The sequence below is a fragment of the Diabrotica virgifera genome, chromosome 3 (genome assembly GCF_917563875.1).
Source record: "Diabrotica virgifera virgifera chromosome 3, PGI_DIABVI_V3a".
Classification (NCBI taxonomy): Eukaryota; Metazoa; Arthropoda; class Insecta; order Coleoptera; family Chrysomelidae; genus Diabrotica; species Diabrotica virgifera.
This window is the reverse complement of record NC_065445.1, coordinates 54,064,623-54,091,788: the sequence shown is the minus strand read 5'-3', so window position 1 is coordinate 54,091,788 and position 27,166 is coordinate 54,064,623. Positions and strand designations below refer to the sequence as shown.

The window sequence follows — 27,166 nt, the reverse complement described above, 5'->3', positions numbered from 1 at the left end:
TTGAGAAAATTCGTCAAATATATTTTTCCATTAGAAGGATGAAATTTCATATATCAGAACATACTGTTTTATTCCAAACCACATTTTAAATAACAATTTTCCAATATTGTAAAATAAATAATACATACATGATAAAGATACTTTTTACTGATGAACTTTACTTGGATCTACAGACCGAGCGAGTCTCGTAAATTCCACGGATTTGCGCCACGCTTCACGCAACCGTATTTACGTACTTGTATTTTGAGTTGCGTGGTCGTGCGCTGGTCGAGTGGAGTTATAATAATTATTTACCAAATTTAAATATAATCGTTTCTACTGATTCATTATTAATATAGTATTATATGTATTATTGCTTTCAAAATATACTCAAATTGTGTTTTTATACATTTATTACACATACTATTTTATATAATAATTAAATTCACTATAAAATGTCATTTATATTTTATTAATAGCTAAATAATTTAAAATTTAATTTGACATTCACGAAGTGTCAAACTCAAATGTAAATAATAACATTTGCTTTGCTTAACAAATTCAGATTAAAAAAGTAGCCTACTTCCTAATCAAAGATTTCAGCTGACGTTTAGTGCGTGGTAGGAAATAACCGGATTGTGACGTCACATTTTAGAGTTTGAGGTCGATTATCTCGAAGAGGGTTAGAGATATCGAAATGCCGTTTTCAGATTTGGATTCAGAAGACAAAACTACATAAGAATCCATCGATACATCTGCTCTAAGTATTGCAGGAGCGGCAACGCAATAACACACAGACTTTTGCAAATTTATAAACGAAAAGTTTTCGTTGAAAATAGTTATTTATGTACCAAGTCAGTAAAGTTAGTCTTTATGGAACGAGTCTGATATTATGAGCAGAGCGAGCATAGCGAGCGAGGCGAATAACAGACGAGTTCGATAAAGAGTCTTTACTGACGTGGTGCATACAAAATTTTATCGCCAATCATAGAAAACGTTAAGACTTACCTAACACTTATTTAATTACATCCTAATGAAAAAAGAGTGTGTGTACTTGGTACGCACGTAAGACTTTATATTTCTATTATTATTAGGGAGCAGATTTCATGCTAAATGCATATTGCATGCAAATTTCGCATATTTGAGAACTTTACTAAATTTTGCATATTTTTAAAGAAACATGCATATTTTGTGCCTATTTAAAAACATTTAAGTCCAAAAAAAATTTAAATTTTTAATTTGACACAAAATATTTCGCCGCACTTCCACAACTACCTGAAGAGAGACGGCTCATTCACTGCCTTTTCATTTTTTCTTAGAAAATAGCAGATCTATACATTACACAAAGTACTTATAGTGCTTATAGTACGCCGTTATAAAATGATTGTAGGATGTTAAAATGATGAAGGATGGTTTACCGGGAAATCAGAATTTTATTTACTTTTATTATATTTAGTACAATTTGTATCCCAATTTAGTAGGTACCTATAATTCTGGTGGTTCTTTTAAATCCCCTATTGTTAAGAGAATTTACACCGTTAACCATAGTTTTACGATTTTCTAATGGAAATTGAAATATTCATGGTTTAGATCAGATCCCGTCTTTAAACGGCTTTAAAACTTTGGAGGACATATGCGAAATTTTTAATGGAAATTTTGAAATTGATTTTGGTGCAGAATTTTCGGCTTTAACAAGTTAAATACGCCCCAATTACTTATGTTGATGTTGAAAGGAGTTGTTTAAGTCATAAAAATATTTTATCTGATCAAAGAAAATGTTTCCCCGTAAAAAAATTGGGAAAAACACATTGTAGTGAATTATAATCGAAGATATATATAGTGATATTGTTGTTTTATTTTAAATAGGTACCTAACTATTGGTATCAGTTTTTGTAAAAAATGTGAATAAATTGCATATACAAAAAATATTGGTTTTATTTTAAAGATAATAAATAAGATTGCCGCCCCCTATAAAAGAACACCCTAGAATAGAATAGAACAGAAAATTTGTGGTTTCTGGAAATGCGCATTTTTTGAATTTTTGTGCATATCTTGCGCATATTTCGTAATTTTTTACTGCATATATATGCGCATATTTCATCAAAATTGATCGCATATAAATCCGCTCCCTAATTATTATAATTTCAACGAAATAAATATATTTTAAACAATTTAATCGTATTTTTATTTAAATATTAAATAAATTTTAACACTTAAAATAAAATACCAAAAATTAGAAATACCGTTAATAGTTACGTTATTGTTTATACATAGCCTACCGCAGCGCAGTTGCTTTTCCCTTGATGAATAGTAGAAAACTTAAATAAATATATTTGCTAACAAATTATCATTAATATCTGTCACCGTCCTATATATAATCGAATTAACAAAAACTTTATTTCATAATATATTTGCATTAATACAAAACTTAAAAGATTTAAGAATTTTATTAATTTTAGACGAAATAAAAATTTCGCATGACAGTAATGACGATGACAGAATGCTTTTGCATGATGGCCGATTTCGATGTTTAATCGATAGTTGTTCAAGTAATCAATATTGTACAGGTACCTAATTACTAAATCTGTAAAGTTTCAATTTATGTTTTATGAATATAATTGCAAAATACTACAGAATTTCACTTTCTGAGATAAATTTAAATATTTTTTTTTTTTATTTATTTATAGTACTATACAAATGACCTGGCCTCTTGTGACTAATCCAGGTCGTTTCCTGATGGGATTACAGTAGTTTATCTTTACATTATTATTATTTTAAGAATTTTCTATATTTAACTAATTAACAATAGCCCTAATCTACTACTAATTATGAAAACTACAAATTGTAAACAATTCTAATAAATAATTCTAATGAACAAATAATAACAAATAAACAAAAACCAATAAACAAAATATAAATTATTAATTTTTTTTTTTTTTGAACATATAATTTTTATAAAAGTGCTCCCATTTCTCATTCTCAGATGAGAAATGCCAGCATTCTTCATCTAAAAATAGTCACGAATAATTTTAAGTGCAGGTCTAATCGACTTTATGATATTCTTAATGGTATTTCGGTGAGCCTCAGACCATTGAGTTTGAAAATTTCAGGTTTTTAGTTTATTTTTTTTTTGTTTGATTAATTATTTTTTTATTTTTGATTTATTTTATTTTATATTTGATATTAATTTTTAATTTTTTATTATATAAATATTTATTTAATTATTCCAATATTTTATTTTATATTTTTATAGGTAATTTTAATTTTTTTTTTTTGTATAATTTCTTATTTAAATTCAAAGAGGTTGGATATTATTTACTTGATTTCTTCTTCGTCTAATATTATATAATTCTAATTGTTTCTTTGATATTATGTCCGCTAAATTGTTTAATGTATTAAATAATTCTTCATTTTGTATTATATTTTCTATATTTATGCCAAGAAGGTCTCTTCTCATTCTTTGTAGTTCTTGTGTATTTGTTTGTCTTTCGCAAATAAATACTATGTGTTCTGGTGTGCCTATTTCTCCACATTCACAATATTCATTGTCTTTTAAGTTAAATCTATGTAGGTATGTAGGGTACGGACCGTGCCCTGTAAGAAAATGTATTAATCCTTTTTTTGGGTTAAAATAATTTGGTATATTATTTAAATTTGGAATGAAATTATAGAGACGTCTTGCTTTAGGTGAATTATTCCATTCGTTTTGCCATTTTCTATTTAATATTTCTTCTAATTGTCTTTTTGTTCTGATTTCTATTCCCATTAATTGCATTATTTTTTCATAATTTTCTTTTCTTTGCCAATATCTACATGCAATAAATTTAAATAATAATAACGTAAATTTTGTACAATATTTTTAATAATAATTAAAGTAAATAAATTTTAAGTTCACTCAAATAAATAATCGATTACTGCCATCGACTACTTACATTTAATTCCGATTAATCGGGGCAGGTAAAGTAAAATTCTTCTTTCAGTACAATAAAGTGTTACTTTACTGCCGCAAATGGCGTCAAATGAGTACAATAATGAATGACTTTAGTGACGGTTGGCGATAAAATTATTTTTATCCAATCCAGTTTTTTTGTTTTTGTGTTTATTTTTCTCATAAGCTATCACTAAGCATTAAGTGTAATACATTTTTGAAATCAGGAGAAAGAGGAGAATCCAAATATTAAATAAAAAAAGGGAGGAAATAATTAAAATAAATTTAAGAGGTAATGATAATAAATATAATAATAATAATAAAATAAAGGTAAGAGGGTGCCTTTCCCGGCAAGCTTAAATATGGCATAATATCTCCCCCTTCAAGTATTATAATTTTACTTGTTTTTGCGTTTTTTTCTAAAAATCAGTGGTTCAAAAGTTAGTTAAGGTGGAAAGTTTTGTCTGAAAAGCACTGTATAAGGGAATCATTGTTTAAATAATGAAAAATGTGCAATTTTTGCATTTCAATTCACTTTTTTAACTGCTGCGGTAATTCATGTTTTTATGAAGGTTTGTACGATTTTTTTTGCGAAGTTAAAGGGAGAATCTTTCATATAAGACTTACTAAATTAAATTTGGCTCTTAATTTATTTAAATAATTGTAAATCGAGCTTGAAAATGAGATTTGCAAGATCTTATTATTATTTGCATTATAAATAAGCACTGTAAAATATTTTATTTAGTATAAACTAGTAAATTGGTTGAAAAATTTAAGTGTATACTCTCTCGGCAACAACGCGTTTTTATAGCGCTTATTTAAAAAGCAAATAATAATTTTTTGCAAATGTGTTTTTCAAGCTTGTTCTACAATTGTTTAAATAAATTAAGGGTCAAATTTAATTTAGTAAATCTTATACGAAAGATTGTTCCTTCAACTTTGCAGAAAAAAATCGTAAAAACTTCATAAAAACATGAATTGCCGCAGCATTTAAAAAACTAAACATTTTGTGCAAAAATGACCCATTTTGTATTATTTAAACAATGATCCCGTTATATAAACCTTATACAGCACGACCAAATTCCCTTTGTATTTGAGATTTGAATGCGCACTGGCGTTGACGTTCGGTTTTTCAAAATTTTCTGAATTTTATTTTGGTAACGTCTCGCCAAGTAAAATGAAAAACCAAACGTCAACAACAGTGCGCATTCAAATCTCAAATACAAAGTGGGTCGTGCTGTACTTTCTTGATTTTTTTTTTTGTTTTTACCTAAACTTTAATATAAAATTTGTTCCAACCTGTACGGAATCACATTTTGATTTATCTCTATTGTAATATTATTTAATTAGACTACTACATGTTCAAGATATTTAGTAGACTCACCCAGATCAAAAGCAGTATTCAGAAGCAGGTCAATATTTTTCAAAAAATTAAAGAAAACTCATAACAAAAGCTATAGAAAGAAAAAGAATCGCGGGCGAATTTCGAACGATTTCTTTCGAAGGGTAGCATGCTCCAGCTTGGGACGGTGTCGGGATACTAACCGTTGCTGCAGTGGGAAAAGCTTTGTTCGTTTCCCGGGATACTAGACCACGCACCGGGTGAGTTGCGCGACGTACACCCCCGGCAAAAGCTTCTTTTGGCACGCTTACACAAGCATCCCCTAGTGTCAGCCTAGCGACCTGGAGACGGCTATGGGGATGGCCTCATGAATCATATGAAATATGACCTTGTTTTGACGACAGCTGCATGAATATCAACACAATTCAATTATTGCTAATGGAATGATAAGACTTGTATTAAAAATAATTAGAAACGGAAAAATGTAACGAAAATTTAGTGTTTCATAAATTAGTAACGTCGGAGAAAATAGTTTCTTTACTTTGTTTTGACGCGAAAAAATCAATATTCAACATTATGAGTACTCAATACAAACAACGGAAGCACACATGTTTGCTGAATTTCTATGAAATAATAGATATATTTATAATCTGTTAAAAAACTAAATTAAAATTGCAAGATATTTGCGGTGGGCTAATTTTTTGCCTTTAATCCAACGGTCAGAACTTACAAAATGATAAAATACAAGTTGCTGTTCTGATTACAAGACAAATTAATCTTGAAACGATTATCAAAAAAAAAATCAATTGGTCCAAATTTTTCACACAGTGAAAGGTCCAGCCATGACATTTTTATTTTTTAACCATCATGGCTTCTACACTCTTAGCGGAGTGATTACCGCCCTCTTGGGACACTTCCGATCCATTTGTCGCTGGGAATCAGCCGCATTTACATTTAGGTTTTACAATTGGTTGTGGGACTTGGCATCTTCTACAATATTTCTCCATTAGTTCCTGTTTTTGGTTATGGTTACCCATTCCCTAACTCTCATCTTCTTAAGGTCCTCAACTATCTGGTTCTCGCTCTGGTTTTGAGTTTTCCTCGTGGTCTGCCTGATACTGGTCTCTATTTGGTGATTTTCTTGATAACCGCTTCGGGATATTCCCTTTCTATATGTCCCATCTATCTGAGTCCCTGCCTTGATAAATCTGACGGTGTCTTCTCCCCGGCTAGGATCCTCAACCTTTCTTCATATTTTAACACCAAATTTTCAGTTTAGTATTCTGAGTAACATTCTTATCTTTAAGGAAGTTGTATTTCCAGTAGGTTCTGTTTCCTATCAGGATTCTTTCATTGAGTACTATGCTTCTATCATTAGTTCCATCCAATACTATTGACTGTAATAAATCCAACTCCCACAGAAATCTGGAAGCACGTTGCCACTAGCGCCACTGTCGGCTTGCGGTGAAACTACGTTGTGACAACGTAAAATTTGACGTAAACATTCAAATTTAATTTTACAAATTTTTGAATAACGAGCTAATTTTGCAAAATTAAATTAAAATAAAAATAGTTCAAACACTTATACAAAAACAATAATAAAGCAATTTTATAAATGTAAGGTTAGATTGCTCTGGTTATCACCGCGAACCACTAGATGGCGCTATTTTTTTGCTTCCTCAAATGTAATGGGAAATGTCAAGAGTTGTATGTATTACAGTCAATAGTATTTGGTTCCATTAACTGAGGCCCCAAGTTATTTAAAGTGTTCTTTTTACCTTTTCAAACTCATATCTGCCAATATTTAAACTTGACACATTAAATGTATTTTTTCTTGAGCATATTAGGTAGGTATTTTGTTTTGTTTTGATTTATTGCCAAACCCCTTTTGGATGCATCCTTGCCCAATTTCGCAAATTCTTCTTTTAAACTGTTTAAATTTCAGCTAATCCGTGCTATGTCGTCATCGTACACCACAAGTTGCGACGAGGTGAGTTGCGCGATGTACACCCCCGGCAAAAGCTTCCTTTGGCACGCTTACACAAGCATCTCCTAGTGTCAACCTAGCGACCTGGAGACGGCTATGGGGATGGCCTCATGAATCATATGAAATATGACCTTGTTTGGACGACAGCTGCATGAATATCAACACAATTCAATTATTGCTAATGGAATGATAAGACTTGTATTAAAAATAACTAGAAACGGAAAAATGTTCATGAAAATTTAGTGTTTCATAAATTAGTAATGCAGAGAAAATAGTTTCCGAACTTTGTTTTAAGGCGAAAAAATCAATATTGAACATTATGGGTACTCAATACAAACAACGGAAGAACACATTTTTGATGAATTTCTTTGAATTAATAAATAATTTGTTCAAAAACTAAAACAATTAAATATAAGTTGTTCCCGTTATTACAGGACAAATCTTAAAACGATTAACCAAAAAAGATAAATTGATAAAATATTAATTAAATAATAAAAAATAAAATTGAAAAAAAGATGACAGATGAAAACGCTCCTGTATTGACACCATATTTTCTCTAAAACAGGTTACTGAGAAAAGATTAGCATACGACCTTTCAACTCATGTAGTCTTTATAATTGAAAATTGAATTGAAATATCACGTAAGGCTTTTATTAACTGGAACCCAGTTTTATGTAACCGAAGCCTGTCGATGAATATTTGCAAGAAATTCCTAAAATGTTACGTGTGGTCTATATGTTATTGTATGGTTGTGAGACATGGACGTTATAAACCACAATGCTAAATAAATTAGAAGCATTAGAATTGTGGTGCTATCGACGAATCTTAAAGATATCGTGGATTTTGCACACTTCCAATGAAGATGTTTTCCAAATGATGAATTCAGAACGTCTGCTCATAAACATCATAAAGAGGAGAAAAACAGAATACTTCGGCCATATAATTAGAGGACCTAAATACCATCTACTTCGTGTTATAACAAGGAAAAGTGGAGGGAAAGAAATGGACTGGCCCAAAGAAACTTTCATGTAAAAGATCGTCTCCAATAGTTCATTTCCATGGCCTTCATTTTCGATTTGTTTCTTTATACCTAGATTTATTTCCCAGAGTTTGGTGCGGTACAACTCAATACTGTATACTGTCTGGTCTTGCTTGACCAATTCTGGAATGCATTTCTTCGTTACTCACTGCTTTTGATTTTATTTGGACTCTCAAGTATTAGAAGGTTTGAGTTGGTTTTATAGTTCCATTTCAATTTGTAGGCTTTCTGGTTTTTCTCATGCAACTAAGTACTCGGTTTTTTGTATATTAATTGTAAGGCCCCACTTAGTGTACTCCTCTTCCAGTTTTCTAAGCATATAGTCTATATCACTCTCGTCTTAAGCTAGAATGGCTTGATCGTCAGCGAAGTGTATCGTGTACAATTTCTCGTTCACTTTCTGTAACACTTTCTTCTCCACACTGAGAGCGCCTCATCCAGGTATATTTTGAAGAGTGTAGGAACTATGCGGCAGCCTTGCTTTAGGTCAGTGATACTCAACCTGCGGCCCGCGGCCCTCTAGCGTTTTTTATGCGGCCCGAAATCTAACTAAAGAGCCCTGTAAACAATCAAATTATTTGTTAAATTTCACGTGTTTTTCAAATTATTTGATAGTCAACTATTTTCAATGGGAAATAAGCCACAATTTTGAGAGTGTGCCGATGTGTTTGAGGCGATGTGCGTGAGGCAGACAATTCAATGACTTTAATTTTGAAATTATATTGAAATTTTTAAGCACTCTGATTAAAAAGCAGGCATTATTAACTTTTAATAATAAATTATTAAAGTTAGTGAACAAATACTTATTTTAAAAAGAATCAATACTTATTTACTAGATTGCAACGACACATTTAGTAATCACAAGAAAAATTCAAGTCCGGACCAACAAAAAAAATTAAAATAATTGTGACTTTGAAACAACACCCTGCCTATTGAAATTTTCAAAATTCGTTAGCACATTTGAAAAGAGCACAAAAACTAAGTTTAATTGCTCGCTTCAATTTTTTGTGCAGACAATTTATTGACATTAATTTTGAAATTATATCAAAATTTTTGTTTTGAATGTTCCGAGTGTCGAGTATGGAGTTCTGAGTTCTTAAAAATTCTGACATAAGTAATTTCAAAATTAAAGTCATGAAATTTTCTTCACAAAAAATAGAAGCGAACCATTAAAATTAGTTTTTGTGCTCTTTTCAAATGTGCAAACGGGTTTTGAAAATTTCAATACACAGGATGTTGTTTCAAGGTCACAATGAATTTATAATTATGTTTAATCCGGGTGGTTTGGATTCTAAATGTGACATATGTGTACTAAATCTCAAAAAAGGCTGTTCTAACGTTATATGGGTCCAGAAAAAATGGGCAAAATCGGTAAAACACCCATTAACTCGGTTATAAAAATCGGTGTGGCAATAAATTCAGTATGTCTAGAACCGTCTCATTTACCTCTATTCATTATTTAAGTATTTCCGATTCCCAATGAAACACACTGTATACTACTTCACCTTGATTGCGGCCCGCACGCTGTTGCAATGGCTACTATGTGGCCCAGGAAAGAAAAAGGTTGAGTATCGCTGCTTTAGGTCCTTACTAATAGGAATTTCTCTGGTTAATTTGTTTCCAGTTTTAATGCTTACTGGCGTGTTTTTGTAAATCTGTGGTGCTGATCTTGTATTTTTTTTACGTATTTCTTGTTTTTGTATCGCTACTCAGAGCATTGAAAGCAGTACACTATCGTGTGCCTTTGTCATATCGTTGATTGAAATATTAGTCATATCTATAAAGACTTCTTTAGGTGCCGTGTCTTTATTCAGACGTTGGCCGTTATCATGTTTACAAGTTCCTGAAACCTCTCTCTATCGGCTGCTGCGCGAGATATGTGTCCCATTGCTATTGTTAACTGGGAAATATATATCCCAGTGGTAGCCTATGAAAAAAGGTCCAAGTGTTGTCTCTGTTTCATAGTTATTGTCGCTGTCGTCATCAGTCTCAAAACGGTCCTTTCAATATCTGAAAGCTTATCGGCCATAAATTGAAATACCCGTATTGAGCTGCCCCCCTCCCCACTTCCAAAAATTAAAAAACAAATAGCCCTGATTTATGAGCTATTTATGAGTTTTCATATTCCGCAAACTAAAAATTTTGAGCTCGTTCCACTGAGCAGGAATTTAATACTTTAGTGGGGGGGGCTGAGTCAGCCCCCCCACTACTTAAAAATAGGAATATTGAATGGGTTTTTGCGGCAGAATTACGAGCTATTTATGAGCTCTTAAAATTATATAGTTTCGATTTTTGAGCTCATCCCCTTCACCCCCAAACAACCTTTTAATTGATTTAACTTAAGAGAAAAATGCTGAGAAAACTTAAAATATATCGTATTGCGGATATAATTCCTATAGCTTATATACTCTAAGAATAAACTATTAAATCACGTGCATTTCGATTATTGAGCTACAACCCCTTCGCAAGAAAACCACCCTATCTTCCCGGCTTAAGAGAAAGTTGTACTTAAAATGCATTAAATTAATTATTTGGCGACTACATATCATTTAATAATTTATAAGCTTCCAAATTACGAGCATTTAGATCAGTAAATTGCAATTTATTTTGTATAGTGCAGTCACTGAAGGTAAAAATCAACGATTACCTTCAATTTCGGTGAACCTTCATCGATTTTCACGAAAATTGGTCAGTGGTTAGAGGATACGTCAAGAAACAAAGGTGACATGGTACCACCTTGCGCCTTTACCCTGAGGGTGGATACCGCCCCTTCCCGGGGGTGAAAATTATTTTATAAAAAATAACTGGACAAATCAATAAAAGAACAAATTAAGAGCAAAATTTATTATATAAAGTTATTAAACTAAGTCAATACTTTTTAAGTTATTAAAGACCAAAAAATTTAATTATTCGTGAAAAAAATGCATGTTTTGAAGCGGTTTTTCGTAAATCACTGAAACACTGTAAGTTTTTACAAAAAAGTTAATAGTAGTTTAATTCGTATAGCTTATATTCTAAGAATAAACTCTTAAATCACGCGCCTTTCGATTATAGAGCTACAACCCCTTCGCAAGAAAAATATTCCCGGCTTAAGAGTGAGTTGTACTTAAAATAATTTAAATTAATTATTTGGCGACTAGATATCGTTTAATAATTTATGAGCTCGCAAAATATACGCAGCTCAATTATTAAATTGCCATTTTCTTTCTATAGTGCAGTCACTGAAGGTAAAAATAAACTATGACCTTCGATTTCGGTAAATCTCCATTCATTTTCACGAAAATTGGTGAGCGGATAGAGGATACGTCAAGAAAGAAAATTAACAATAACAACTTAGCCGGGAGTATATGTCACCCCTTCTCGGGGGTGAAAATTACATTATTAAAAATAACCCCACAAATCAAGAGAGGGACAAATTCTAAGCAAAATTTGTTATATAATGTTATTAAAATAAATCAATAATTTTTGAGTTATTAAAGATCAAATATTTTAATTTTTGTGTTGGTCTGTACCCATTGAATTGGCGAGTACCTAGCATCTTCGAGCAGGGAAACATGGTGCCCTTTTAGCATGTGTTCCATTATATCTATCAGCATCGACTTGTAGTCATAAAATTTTACCAAATTATATTATGTAAACCATATATTATGGGGTTACCACTATATACAGTGTGCTAGTTTCAAACTACTCGGCAGAATGCACTAAAGATGTTCTGTATTAGAACGAAAACGTTTTGCAATCCATGACATTTTAGATAGTTTTTAAATAAACGATTTTATACCAGAATACATCTCGAAGTTTTTTACTTCTGTATGAGTTTTTTTCACAAAGTATTGATTTATTTTAATAACATTATATAACAAATTTTGCTTACAATTTGTCCCTCTCTCGATTTGTGGGGTTATTTTTAATAAAGTAATTTTCACCCCCAAGAAGGTGTGACATATACCACAGGCTAAAACCGCAAGTTGTTATTGTCAATTCGTGAAAATGAATGGAGATTTACCTAAATCGAAGGTCATAGTTGATTTTTACCTTCAGTGACTGCACTATAGAAAGAAAATGGCAATTCAATAATTGAGATGCGTATATTTTGCGAGCTCATAAGTTATTAAACGATATGTAGTCGCCAAATAATTAATTTAAATTATTTTAAGTACAACTCTCTCTTAGCCGGGAATATGGGATGGTTTTCTTGCGAAGGGGTCGTAGCTCTATAATCGAAAGGCGCGTGATTTAAGAGTTTATTCTTAGAATATAAGCTATACGAATTAAACTACTATTAACTTTTTTGTAAAAACTTAGTGTTTCAGTGATTTACGAAAAACTGCTTCAAAACATGCATTTTTTTCACGAATAATTAAAATTTTTGGTCTTTAATAACTTAAAAAGTATTGACTTAGTTTAATAACTTTATATAATAAATTTTGCTCTTAATTTGTTCTTTTATTGATTTGTGCAGTTATTTTTTATAAAATAATTTTCACCCCCGGGAAGGGGCGGTATCCACCCTCAGGGTAAAGGCGCAAGGTGGTACCATGTCACCTTTGTTTCTTGACGTATCCTCTAACCACTGACCAATTTTCGTGAAAATCGATGAAGGTTCACCGAAATTGAAGGTAATCGTTGATTTTTACCTTCAGTGACTGCACTATACAAAATAAATTGCAATTTACTGATCTAAATGCTCGTAATTTGGAAGCTTATAAATTATTAAATGATATGTAGTCGCCAAATAATTAATTTAATGCATTTTAAGTACAACTTTCTCTTAAGCCGGGAAGATAGGGTGGTTTTCTTGCGAAGGGGTTGTAGCTCAATAATCGAAATGCACGTGATTTAATAGTTTATTCTTAGAGTATATAAGCTATAGGAATTCTATCCGCAATACGATATATTTTAAGTCTTCTCAGCATTTTTCTCTTAAGTTAAATCAATTCTGCCGCCAAAACCGATTCAATATTCCTATTTTTAAGTAGTGGGGGGCTGACTCAGCCCCCCCCCCCACTAAAGTATTAACTTCCTGCTCAGTAGAACGAGCTCAAAATTTTTAGTTTGCGGAATATGAAAGCTCATAAATAGCTCATAAATCAGGGCTATTTGTTTTTAATTTTTGCAAGTGGGGGGGGGGGGGGCAGCTCAACACGGGTAATTGAAATTTCTTCTTTTCAGAAAACTCTCGTTTCGACATACTGCAAAAAACCCAATGGGTTAAATATGTCCCGCTTAAAAATACTACTGGGACATTATTGTCCCACTAGTGTTATTTCTAGGAAAGCAGGAATATTTCTAACAAAATACTATACCATATTTAGAATATGGTGTATCACTGATATAAATGCTGAAAAATATTCATGTACTGTTCAAAAATCTCGATGAAAATGCTAAAAAGCAAATATAAACGTATTAAAACGTCGAGAACTTGTCAAAATAAATCTGTAACTGACTCAGGAAGTCACCCAGTGTTGTCGATTCAGTTTTACTTTCTTGCTTTTGCACTAATAATACCAATAATAAAGAAAAACTACGTTTAGTCGGGACGTATTTGAGCCAGTAAATATTTTTAAACTTTACTGGAACATATGTATCCCGAGGGGGTTGAAAGGGTTAATTAACAGTATGGCCAAAAAAAGTTAAGTTAAGTTTTCCATTTTAGTGGGGACTTTGCATTTTTTAATTTAATTTTCCATTTCCAACAATCGTTTTTTCCGATTATAGCGCCATCTATCCATAATTCGAAAAAATGTATTGATTACTTATTTTTACGTAAGGAATCCAAATATGCAATAAAAAATGGAGGCTCCTATTTAAGATTTTAAAGTAATCCCCCACCCCACCTTCGTGGGGGATCATTTTTGGTGTTATTCGATAGATTTTTCAAAAATATTGAATACGTGTATTTTTCAGTTTTTCGATCTGATGTTCATTTCGCGAAATATCGCGGGGTTTCTATTTAAAATTTTAAATTTACCCCCACCCTTCTCTGTGGGGGGTCGTGTTTGGTATCATTCGATAGATTTTTGAAAAATATTGAACACGTATTTTTTAGTTTTTCGATCTGACGTTCACTTCGCGAAATATTCGCTTTTTTTGAAACTTTGTATGATTAAATCGAGAAGTAATTTGTACATACAGTTTCTTTGTTATTTTTATTTTGTTTCTGAAGAAAATTGAATAGGTATCAATTTATTATTTTATTCGTTTTTTTATTAATTTGAAAATTTGTACAGTTTTCTTTAAATAAAAAATGTTTTAGTACACATTTTCTTTCTAAAACATATCTTAAAATCCTCTATCAGAACATGCCAATTATGGATAAAAGTTACAATCACTGTTACATTTTTTTTATTAACTCCTAGAGAGATCTACAATCTGGCTATTAGGCAATAAGTAAGCGTTTTTTTTTACCATGAAGCTGATGACAAGTAGAGTATCATTCCAATGAATAATCTCTTTTAAATATATCTACACCCAAGTTAAACATAGTTGATACGACTTTATAATATAAACATTTACCTTAAAAACTATACTAAAGTATGTGTGATAGTGTGATGTAGATAGGTCGGATGGTAGTTAGACGTTTTAGTCTAGGGATTTCATTGGTATCGCGCACGTTTACTTGGGCAGCTAAGGCCCGGCGCAAATTGAACCTAAGCCAGACACAACCTGCGCCGCAAAGTGTTCAAAATTGGTCAAAACGTGATCGAAACTAAATTTGTTTAAACTGTGAAAGTTATCTCGCTGAAAACTTAGAATATTTTAGGTATTATACCGTATAACGAGTATATACAGTATGTCTCTGTAAGTTGTATCCATATGGAAAACTTTTTTATTATTAATATTACGAAAAAAAGTTATTCTTTATAAAAAGCTCTGCATGGTCCAAAACTTAAGATTTAACCATCAAATATTAAATTTTTTGAATATTATACGAAGTTTGTCAAATAGTTTGAATTTCACTCAAGAGTAAAGTAGCTTTATTTTTCGTAATATTGGAAATTGCTATTATGGAAAGTTGTTTGGAATTAAAAACTATATTCTAATATGCAATTACATCCTTCTAATTGAAAAAAAATTTTTTTGAGAAATTATGGATAACTCTTTTATTATTAATTTTACGAAAAAAAGTGATTCTTAATAAAAAGTTCTGGATGGTCTAAAACTTAAAATACAACCATCTTATATCAAATTTTGTCAATTTTATACGAGGTATGTCAAAAAAGATAAATTTAGATCAAAAGTAAAGTACCTTTATAGTTCAGAATATTTCAATTAGAAGGATGTAATTACATACTGAAACATAGTTTTTAATTCTAAATAACTTTTGATAATTACAATTTTCGATATTGTGAAAAAAAAAACGTATTTTACTCTTGAGCGAAATTCATATTTTTTGACATACCTCGTATAAAATTGACAAAAGTTGACAAAAGATGGTTGTATTTTAGATTTTAGACCATGCAGAACTTTTTATTAAGAATAACTTTTTTTCGTAAAATCAATAATAAAATAGTTATCTGAATTAAAATAACTGAAAATAATGTTACGTTATCCATAATTTTTCAAAAAAAAAAAAATTTCAATTAGAAGGATGTAATTGCATACTAGAATACAGTTTTTAATTCCAAACAACTTTTCATAATAGCAATTTTCAATATTGCGAAAAATAAACCTACTTTACTCTTGAGTGAAATTCAAATTTTTTGACATACCCCGTATAATATTCAAAAAATTTGATATTTGATGGTTAAATCTTAGGTTTTGGACCATGCAGAGCTTTTTATAGAGAATAACCTTTTTTCGTAAAATTAATAATAAAAAAGTTTTCCATATGGATACAACTTACAGGGACATACTGTATATAAAAGGGGTCGTTTTTTAGTTTTCATCCCTTCATTAGGGGGTATTTTACTTAAAAAATATCGTTATACAGGGTGTTTCACTAAGAATGTCCAATCGATTCTAGACCTCAAAATATTAGGATTTAACCCAAATCACTTAAATAAAATGTGGCTCCTTATAGAGTTACAGGGTGTTTTATTTAAAAATTTAAAAACTATTTTTGCTCAGTGGTTTAAAACTTTTCGACGTATTCTTTTCATACTTGGCAAAAAGTGTAGGTACTGTACACCCTATAAAATTATGTTAAACAAACGTTTCTGGCTATTACCTGAGGCGTACGACAGGGGACAGTGAATGGTTGACCCTTCCCAAATTCTACGCCACTGGCGGAAATGCCATTTTAGCGCAATTTTCCGATTCTTAAATACTCTCTATGTAAATAACATACACTTCATTCGCAATGATAAACTCATTAGTTTTCGAGATATTTGAAGTTAAACATTTAACGGCACAGATATTTGATTAATGTATTGTGCCGCTTAATTCTAAACTTTAAATTCAGTAGAACCCCGAAAATCCGAACTAATTGGTGGGACAGCCTGTTCGGATTCCGAAAATTTCGGATTATCCGAAATTTAGCTTAACTGAGAGTTCAAAGCTTTCATTGTCGTTGATTTTAAGTCGCAAAATGTTCTCGCAAGAGCGTGGACAATATTTTTGGACTCGAGTTGACTACGAGAAAACCAAAGTCAGTTTAACCTTTATAAGCAATGCACTACGTATAAAGTACGTATTTATTTTTAAGAAATTTTAAATGTCAAAGTCCTACTATTCCTACATTGTTCAATTTTCTGGTTATACTCTGTATAACAAACATGTTTTTAAGTTTTTGTCTTAAATATTTTAATTTTTTTCACTTTTCGTTGGTTCGGATTTGCCGAACGTTCGGATTGGCGGGGTTCGGATTTGCGGGGTTTTACTGTATCTCTAAAATCAATGATTTTATCGTTAAGACTGAAGAGTATATTTTTCATTCATAATGAGAAAATCATTCGTTTTCAAGATACCTATTTGAAAATAAAAATTAAGCAGCACAATACATTAATCAAAATATCTGTGCCGTTACTTGTTTAAGTTCAAATATGTATCTCGAAAACTAATAATTTTATCGTTAGGAGTGATGAGTATGTTATTTACATAGAGAGTATATTCTCTATTGAGGAATAACACTACTTCATCAAAACTAAAATCTCTTTTCGTAACCCTAACAAATAACATGTGTTTGACATACTTGTAAACAATACGTACCAGTGCAATTATTAATTCAGACACATGAGCTCGGCGCTCGATGCAAACTTATGCGCATGTACTCAGTTTCGCACCTTTGCGCAGTTTGTCTTATATATTTTTTTATTCCTTACATTGTAGTCTTTCATATAGTGAAGGATTTAATTTGGCACAAGATGGCACAATAAACGTAATACGCTGTTAAACATTAATTTTATCAAAAATTGGATAGGTTTTTAGAGAGCCGATTATATCAAAATCAAAATCACCTTTCAGTGAAAGCTAACTATGCTATTTTAATCTTTAAAGTATGTACTTTTATCTCAGATAATTACTTTTATATTAGCTGTCCACATAAATGAAGTAATAATTAAAGTAAAAGGCAGCCTCTGAGGATTTAAATTTGATGTATAAAATTATATTGAATTTTGTACTTTTGATCATTAATACATCTGGCCCTAACAAACATAAAAAATCAATTTTTGCTGAGAAGTTGCATCATGAGTAGTACAAACAAACCCCTTAGTTTCAGCATTCTCAGATTTATTTTTTTTGTACTTACGATCACGTTTCCTTCAATTTTGAACACTGTGCGCCGGCGGGACGGGTGACCCGTGAATTTATTTCTCTAGCGTGCCGCATATTGAACACAAGCCAACCCAACAGTTGGCTATCGACGTGGCGAATAGAGACGGGCAAAATCAGTGCGGACATTTAACGCTTACTTCTGATACCGGTTCTCAGTGGTACTGAGTACAAATACTGATGTATCTGATCCTTGTATTTACTGAATTGAGTAGGCAACTTAAAATCGGTAGTTCCGTACTTGTAACTAGTAACGTTTTAAAAATATCTTACACGTCCCTAGTAGTCGTAGCGGTATGACTTTCGAAAACATCGAATTTGATCATAAGCGGGTGTATAAAAAGATATCTTACACTGAGTATTTTATTTCTGCACATAATACCTACATATTTAAAATAATCTCTCCCCTACTGCTCGGTCATAAGGCTTTGGCCACACGGGCGATTTTTTACGGCGCCGTAAGAGCCGTAAAAATAAGCGCGAAAATGGGTCCCACGCTGAGAATAGTAGATGGCCTAACTGAGCTGTAAAATATAGCGCAGCAACATCGAACCGGCCCATCTTTGGCGTCGTGTTACAAACGAAGGGACGAATTCATTTTATTGGCGACACGCCGTAATTTACATCCACGTGTGGCCATGCTTTTTACAGCGCTTACTGCCGCGTAATTTTACGTCGCCGTAAAAAATCGCCCGTGTGGCCAAAGCCTAACTCATATTCCTCAAATTACTGCTCGGATCACAATCATTTACAATTACTGCAGGTCATAATTCATAATCCCTCCGTTACTGATCGGTCATAAAAAATAACAATATCTGTAATAAACAAAAATGTAATATACCGACAAGTTCAATTTGAGGATAATACGATATTTTTATCGATCACGGTTTTAAGTAACATGAATATTTTCTAATAATGTGTTTTTGTAAAGGCATAACTTTGATTATTAATTTCATATAGCCGCTTATTTATTTTATCTACTAAAAGTTATCAGAATTTAATAACAAAGACAACGCAGTTTTCACTCGGGGTGTTGACTATGCTAATATTTTTATTTATCATAATAAATTATACTTAGGTACCAACCGTATTCATTTCAGATACGTCCACCTCGCAAACAAAAACAAGTAAAAATAAACATCTGGCGGTGAGTCACGCGTCCCACGGCCCAAGAAAACTGTACTCCGATGACAAACGTTCCCAAGCTAGACCTGCGAACGAATGAACTGATAGTAGGATGCGCAGAACTGTCTACGCAGTTCGGCGGCGCAGGTTGTGGCTGGCTTAGGTTCAATTTGCGCCGGGCCTAACCGATTTGGGTGCACTGACACTCTTTCACTATAGTTGACACTAAAACGATGTATGGCATCTTTAATGGATTCTAAAGGGATACCATGCTGAATGATTTCGTTACTGACGTAGTAGGGAGCATCAACAATAGTTCGCAGTACCTACTTTATTTTTGGAACCTCTACAAGATGGATATGTTGGAGTTGCTAGCAGTTCCCCACAGATGGATGCCGTAGGTCCACACAGGTTTTAAGATTGTTTTGTATAATAATATTTTATTGTCTATTGAGAGTTTTAATCTGCGAGCGATGAGCCAATACATATTTCTTAATTTTAAGCCAAGTTGTTTGCGCTTAGTGAATAGGTATGTGTTTGGTCCAAGTCAGTCGTCGATCCAGGTGCATGCCAAGGTATTTGGCGCTATCAGATTGTGGAAGTTGACAATTAATAAATTGTACAGGTGGGCACGTTTCTCTGCGAAGGGTAAACGTCACGTGCGTTGATTTCAGTCCACTTGCCTTAATACGCCATCTTTTTAGCCAGTTTTGGACCTTGTTTAGACTAGTTTGTAGGTTCCTAGAGGCTGACATTGGATCAGTGTGGGACACCAAAATGGCTGTATCATCAGCAAATGTCGCAACAGTGGTAAGTCGTGTTAATGGCACGTCTGCAGTATACAATAAATACAGGATCGGTCCAAGCACGCTACCTTGTGGAACTCCTGAATTTATTGGATGCAACTCTGTATATTCACTTCCATGTTTTATTTGGAAGCGCCAATCTGTCAGGTATGATTTTAGAAGTTGAAAGTGGGGATGGGGCAGTAGTCTCTTTAGTTTAACTTGCAATCTTTCGTGCCACACCTTGTCGAAAGCCTGAAATATATCGAAGAAAGCTGCTGAACAATATATTTTACTATTCAGGTCCTTATTGATTTGATTTGCCACTCTATGAACTTGCTTTATTGTCCCGTGTTTATTGCGGAATCCGAATTGGTAATCTGGAATTATCTTCTTTTCATTTATTATAGTTTTTAGCCTTTATAGCTTCTCAAAAACCTTGGAAAAAATTGTCAGTAGACTTATCGGTCTGTAGGAAGAAAACTCTTCTGTTTTCTTCCCGGGCTTGGGTATCATAACGATCTGGGCAACTTTCCAGATGCTAGGGAAATAATTTAGTCGGAGTATAGAGTTAAATATGTAAGTAATAAGTCTATAGCACTTTTCGGATAGTTCTTGAAGAATTTTTCCAGATACCAAATCGAAACCAGGAGCTTGTTTTATGTTAATTTCTTCCATAATTGTTTGTTTGACTTCTCTAATAGAGAACTTGTTCGTGGTCGGTAATTTCGTGTTCTTCTTCAGCAGATAATTCTGACGGAAAGGGTATGAAGACTTTTTTCAGAAAAAGTTTCAGATTTTTCTTTATCATTTCTAGCCCTAGATGTTATTATTTCTGATTGGTGGATTAGGCAAGTAAGACCTTTTTAATTTTTTCGTTGCTTTCCACAGCGAATAATCTGTGGCCTCTGTGGGTGTAAGGCTTTCCTGGTAACATCGGATTCCCTGATTTTGGTCTGCTATGATTAGCTCTTTCAATTCTTTGGTGGCTTTGTTAAATTTTTTGTTATTTTCTGTGGTCCTAGCTTGTTGCCATTGCTTCCTCAAGTGACTTTTTGCGGCAATTTTTTCTCTGACTGAGTTGGTTGCAACGAAACATAAACTGTGTTACGACACTTCTATAAAAAATTTAAGGGGTGCACGTTTTTCATGCCGGTGAGTGTATATTCGTAGGTACTTTGTTTTTACAATCAATGATAGTGTCCAATCTCTAATAGAAATAGTACCTATATTAAGACGAACTCTCTGAACTTATATACTTATTTTCAACAGTGATTTCGCACAGTTCTGTAACAAATATCTGTATATTAGTGTAGGTTTTCTTTAAAGACGATCGTAATAAAAGTCCGTTTGATGTTTAATATTTTTAATTAATAAAATAGATGACTAAATTATTGATACCATTAAATTAACGAAATGTAAAAATGCTTGTGTAATTTGCGACCAAAAATCTTACGTGTTCTTACTCTTACAAAAGGGAAATGTATTTATAGATAATTTGCGTCTAATCAATATAATACCCGTCTAATAGGGGAGTGCATTTAGATTTTCACTTCGGAAAAAATCAAACAAGATAAAACTTTTTGTAATTTCATTAAGAAATGTTTAATAAACAACATATCAAAAAGTTCTACTCGAGAAGTGGGTGCTTCATTTTTTATTAAACAAATGAACAGCGAAGTTAGATGTTTTTTTAAATAACTCCGAAAATATAATTTTTAGAAAAAAACTGACTTGACCATTGAAAAATTCAGAAAATTTTACAAAAAAAACCCTATATAAAGATTTTTCTAAAATTAAATCTCTAGCTTCTGTAATTTTTTATTTATAACGCTAAAGTCACCCTTCTCACACACATTGGCGCAATGTAAACTAGCGTTGGAAGAAGTGCACGGTTGAGTTTTTTTAATGTAATTCTTTAACTAATGGATCAAAAGAAATTTTAGAAATTGGACATGAAAGAAGATAAAATAAGCTATCTTATGGTTGTAATAAAAAGAAATAAAACGTATGGACATAAGTACGGTGTGGGCGGAAAGTGAGACTTACATGAATTTTGTTTAAAAATGATTTAAAAACATGTAACTAATACAAGTTTACTTACAAAGCTCTAAAATTTGCACAACTTACCTCTCAATCATCTTACTAAACGATGTTTTATTAAAAAAAAATCTCAAAAATTTAATTCAAATAATACGCTGTCTCAAAAAATGTAATTTTTGAAAACTTCGTAGTTCTACAGAATTCCCACCACTTTAAGACGGTATTACTCAAGTTTGAATAAATCTAATACAATTTTTTTAATATTTTTTTAAAGCCTAGGATGTAATCTTTAAAAAACACTGAATTATTTTAGATTAAAAATGAAATAAACAATTTCTTTTTGAGAAAACTAAGAAAGATAACAAAAATGTAATACAAAAACCGAAAATTGCCAGCTGAAAAAATGTATATACAGAGTGATCAAAACTTTTTTCTGTAAAACTTACCTAAAATTAATTTAATAATAAGCTTCAAAAATAATAAATGTTCAACAAAAAAAATTTTTTTTAGCTCTTATACAGTATGTCTGCGTAACTTGGAACCTATTGATAACTTTTTTAATATCAGTTTTACGAAAAAAAGTTATTCTTTATAAAATACTCTGCATCGTATATAACATAAGACGCAACCATCAAATATCAAATTTTGTTAATTTTGTACGAGGTACATATGTCAAAAAATATGAATTTCACTCAAGAGTAAAGTACCTTTATATTTCACAATATCGAAAATTTTTATAAAGAAAAGTTGTTTGGAATTAAAAACTATGTTCCAATATGTAATTATATCCTTCTAATCGAAAATTTGTTTTTTTTTTTAATATTGTTTCAAATTAATTATACCAAACATCATTAAATTTTCACTTATTATTTATGATAACTGATTTATTATTAATTTTATGAAGAAAGTTATTCGTCATAAATAGCTGTGCATGGTCTAACACTTAATATGCAAATATAAAATATTATATTTTATCAATATTATACGAGGTATTATGTAAAAAAATTGCATAAAAGTGTAATTGCATATTGACACATCGTTTTTAATTCTGAACAACTTTCCATAATAACAATTTTCAGTATTATGAAAAATATATGTATTTTACTCCTAACTGAAATTTTTATTTATTGACATATCTTGTACAAAATTGATAAAAATTGATATTTTATGATTGCATTTAAAGTTTTAGAATATGCAGAGCTTTTTACTAAGAATAACTTTTTATTTATGATTCCATTGCAACAATTTTTTGAATATTGAAGAGATAGATTTTGAATAATTGGTTCTTTCTTTCTAATACATTTTAATTTTTAATATTTTTGTGAAAATTATTTGTTTAACTTTTTTTTTAAGAATGAAATTCCATATTTGTTTGATTGGATTCTACTTGTTTTTCATTTAAATATCCGCCATTTTGGATCCGCCATTTTGAAATTTAAATTTTTAATCTTTAATTCAGATTCAACAACCTGTTAAAAATAAAGACAATAAATGTTTTAGAAAAATGTTCTTTTTTATGTTCTTTTTAGAAAATCCGCATTTTGGATCCGCCATTTTATAGTTTATAATGTTAACATTTAAGTTAGGTTTATCAAAGCTCTCAAAAATAAATATATGTAGAAATAAATACATTTTGTAAAGAAATTATGATTTTACAACTATTTTTTAAGTTATCCGCCATTTTGGATCTGCCATTTTATAATTTAAATTATCAAAATTTGATTCAGGTTCAGCAACCTCTCAAAAATATCCACATATATGTAAACAAACACGTTTTATAAAAAAAATTCGGATTTTACAACTGCTTTTTAAGGAATTTTAGGAAAAATCCGCCATTTTGAATCCGCCATTTTGAATTTGCAAATTGTAATGTCAGATTCGGGTTCAGCATAATCAAAACTAAAATAAAAACATTTTTTATCAAAATAAAATGTTGAATTCACTCATATTCTTAACATTATTCATACAAAACAATTGTTATTGTTTAAACAATTAATAAACAATTAGCGGCGAAATTTGTGAGTAGAACTTTTTACTTTAACATATTTATAAACTAACAAAAAAAGTTTTAGAAAAATATAACCTTGTTTGATTGTTTCCGAAACATTGTATCTTCTTGTTCTAATTGCACTCCCCTATAAGTATTATCCCTTAACCTAAGAACAGATCTGTCGCGTTTAAGATGTTAGAATCGACTGAATGTATTCGTCCTCTTTCCCTACGCTAAAACAAACCGTCTTAGGCTAATCTCCTTTTTCCTGTGAAACAACCCAATTAAAATTGGTTCAAAGCATATACCGACATCTTCCAATAACCCAATAATACAAAAATTAAAAGTAGTCCGGTACCGTCGCCGTAATCCCCAATTCGTTCCACCCATCTGTGCTTTATAGCCTCGCCGACAACCGCTCGTTTCGTGTTTGTAAATACATACTAATACATAATTAAAGAAATATTATATACAGGGTATCTTAAAAATTAAGATAAAATATTTACAATCCTTCATTAGGATCAGTTAAAGGTGACGTGATAATGAACAGTATCGTCGCACAATACGTTTCCATAAAATACCAATCGATACTGAAGATATGTAAAAAAATGAGTCAAAGGCGTAGGGGAGACCAAGATTGATGATGGAACATTAACAAACAGCAAGACGCTGGTGCGAAGGATATCGAACAATTTCAGCTTACGTCAAAAGAAGGCAAACAAAAAGATAAAAGAAATGCGAATAAAATTCCCCAAAATATGAAACACCTTCTGCTGGGGATTATTTTACGACAAATATTTGATCGATGGAAAAAATAAATTGTGGAAAGTTAGATGTTGGTATGATTAATTATACAGGGTGTCTCAAAAGTAGCGGAACGGTCGAATATTTCGCAAAATAAACATCGGATCGAAAAGCTAAAAAATACGTGTTCAATAATTTTCGACCTCCGAAATCACGACCCCCACTCCAACCCTCTGGAAGTGGTGTGAAGGCATAGGCGCCCATACACACGGGCAGGGGGGGGCCGTGCCCCCCCCTAGCTTTTCGGGAAAGAAAAAAATTTTTATATTACATAAACGCATTTTTGTCAAAACATTATTGGATAATTTTGAGAGATAAATTGGAAACAACATATTTATTAATAAAAAAAATTCACATATTGGGTAGTTATTAATAGTTTAACAGAAAATCTTTGTGTCTGCGATAGTGGTCTGTATGGAATGTGCATAATACACATTTCCCACAATCACGGTATGCTACTAACGAAAACATTGACAGAGAGATTAGAGGCTTGGGAAACATATACACTGTAATCGACACCCAAAATTACAAATTAAATAAATCATTTATACTGCAAAAAAACCATATCAGCAAGAATTCCGATCTCTGATCGATAATCAATAATGAGCCATTTGTCTTTAACAACTGGTATAAAGTAATTATATTTTATATTTTGAAAAAATTCATACTGAAAAACACTTTTTAAAATTTATTGAACACAGTCAAATTTTAGTTAGCAAAAGTATTTTTTTAGTAAGTAGATTATTTTTAAAGTGTGCATTATGATGAACAGAACAATTTTATTTAAATGAAAAACAGGTGATCTTTCATGATGAATGAGTGTTATATACAGGGTGTCCCAAAAGTAGCGGAAAGGCCGAATAATTCGCGAAATGAACATCGGATCGAAAAACTGAAAAATACGTGTTCAATAATTTTCAAAAATCTATGCGATGACACTAAACAAGTCCACCACTTCAACCCCTGGGTGTGGAGCGGGGGGTAACTTTAAAATCTTAAATGGAACCCCTAATTTTTGTTGCAGATTTGGATTTTCCTTGTAAAAATAAGCAAATTTTATTCGAGCCATTTTGCGAATTGTGGATAGGTAGATAGCGCTATAATCGGAAAAAACGGTATATCGTGATACCACAGCAAAATTATAGAAACGGTCTAATATCTCGAGAACTATATGTACTTCCAGATAAAACTAAAAAACACGTGTTTAATATTTTTCAAAAATCTATAGAATGACACCAAACAGGATTTTTCATTCCACTCTGGAGGTGGGGTGAGAGTTAACTTTAAAATCTTAAATAGGAACCCCCGTTTTTTCTTGCAGATTGAGTTTCCTCCTCAAAAAATAAGTAACATTTATTCGAACTTTTTTAGAATTGTTGACGGATGGCGCTATATTCGGAAAATGCGATTTATTTGCGCCATCTATCAACAATTCTAAAAATGTTTGGAATATGTGTGCCTTATTTTTCATAAGGATTCTATATCTGCAAAAATAAAGGGGGCTCCTTTTTAAGATTTTACAGTAAAAACTTGGTTCGACACATACTCTTGGTTAGTCTGCTCGCCAAAGTTGAAGGGAAGGCTTTGCAAGCATTGTATTCTTTTCAAACGGGTTTTAAAGAGAGGCTCAACTTTTGTGGTACCCATGACATTTCCATTTAAAAACTTGGTCTAGTGTTTAAATGTATGAATAATTCCTCACAACAGGGTTCAAACTAGGTTTTTTAGGTGGTTTAAACTACAGTAGACTCCCTCTATAACGAGAACTGAAATGGTGAATTAATTATCTCGTTATAAGCGGATCGCGTTATATCAAACAATAATAATATTGAAATCTTTTGATGCCTCTTACGTAGTTTATTATGTGTCGATGGTCAACCTGAACAGTGAACAATGAGACTTCGCCGCCATAAATTGTAAATTTTCTATAGTATTCAATATCGGTCTATAAACAGGCAGATGTTTATTACAGGTGGCCGAGTTTATTATAGCACTGGCCTCGATAATAAGACAGATGTTGGGCATTTCTATGTACAGGTAGTTGGAGCATTTATTTATTTATGACCATTACAACGCTAAAAACAGGTAAAGACAAGTATTCTTCGATTTAAATTTTCCTCGTTATAACCAAATATACCTCGTTATAGAGCGTTATAGTTCAATAGGAATTTCATGGGACACCTAATGTACCTCGTTATAAGCGAAACCTCGTTATATCCGTGTTCGTTATAGAGAGAGTCTACTGTATATATTGTCATCCGAAATATACAAAATGTAATGTGCAACATCTTCACGTTTGGCCCCCCCCTAAAAATTTTTATATGGGCGCCCTTGTAGTGAAAGTAGCTTTAACATCAAAAATTTCTTTAAAATCTTAAATACCTAGTTTTTATTGCAGATTTGGATTCCTTAGGTAAACGTAAGTAACTT

General features: G+C 31.7%; 1 protein-coding gene across 3 annotated transcripts in view; it reads right to left on the bottom strand.

The window, feature by feature from the left end:
- LOC114326580 (apoptosis-resistant E3 ubiquitin protein ligase 1) overlaps positions 1-27,166 on the bottom strand; it is a 293,562-nt gene that overhangs the window by 239,669 nt on the left and 26,727 nt on the right. For 2 of the 3 annotated variants that reach the window (XM_028274991.2, XM_050646470.1), the window contains exon 1: positions 5,292-5,450. The exons of the other annotated variant lie outside the window; for it this stretch is intronic. The gene's annotated coding sequence lies outside the window, so the exon portion shown is untranslated. Of the gene's footprint in view, positions 1-5,291; positions 5,451-27,166 lie in introns of those variants that run through there. 3 annotated transcript variants of the gene reach the window in all.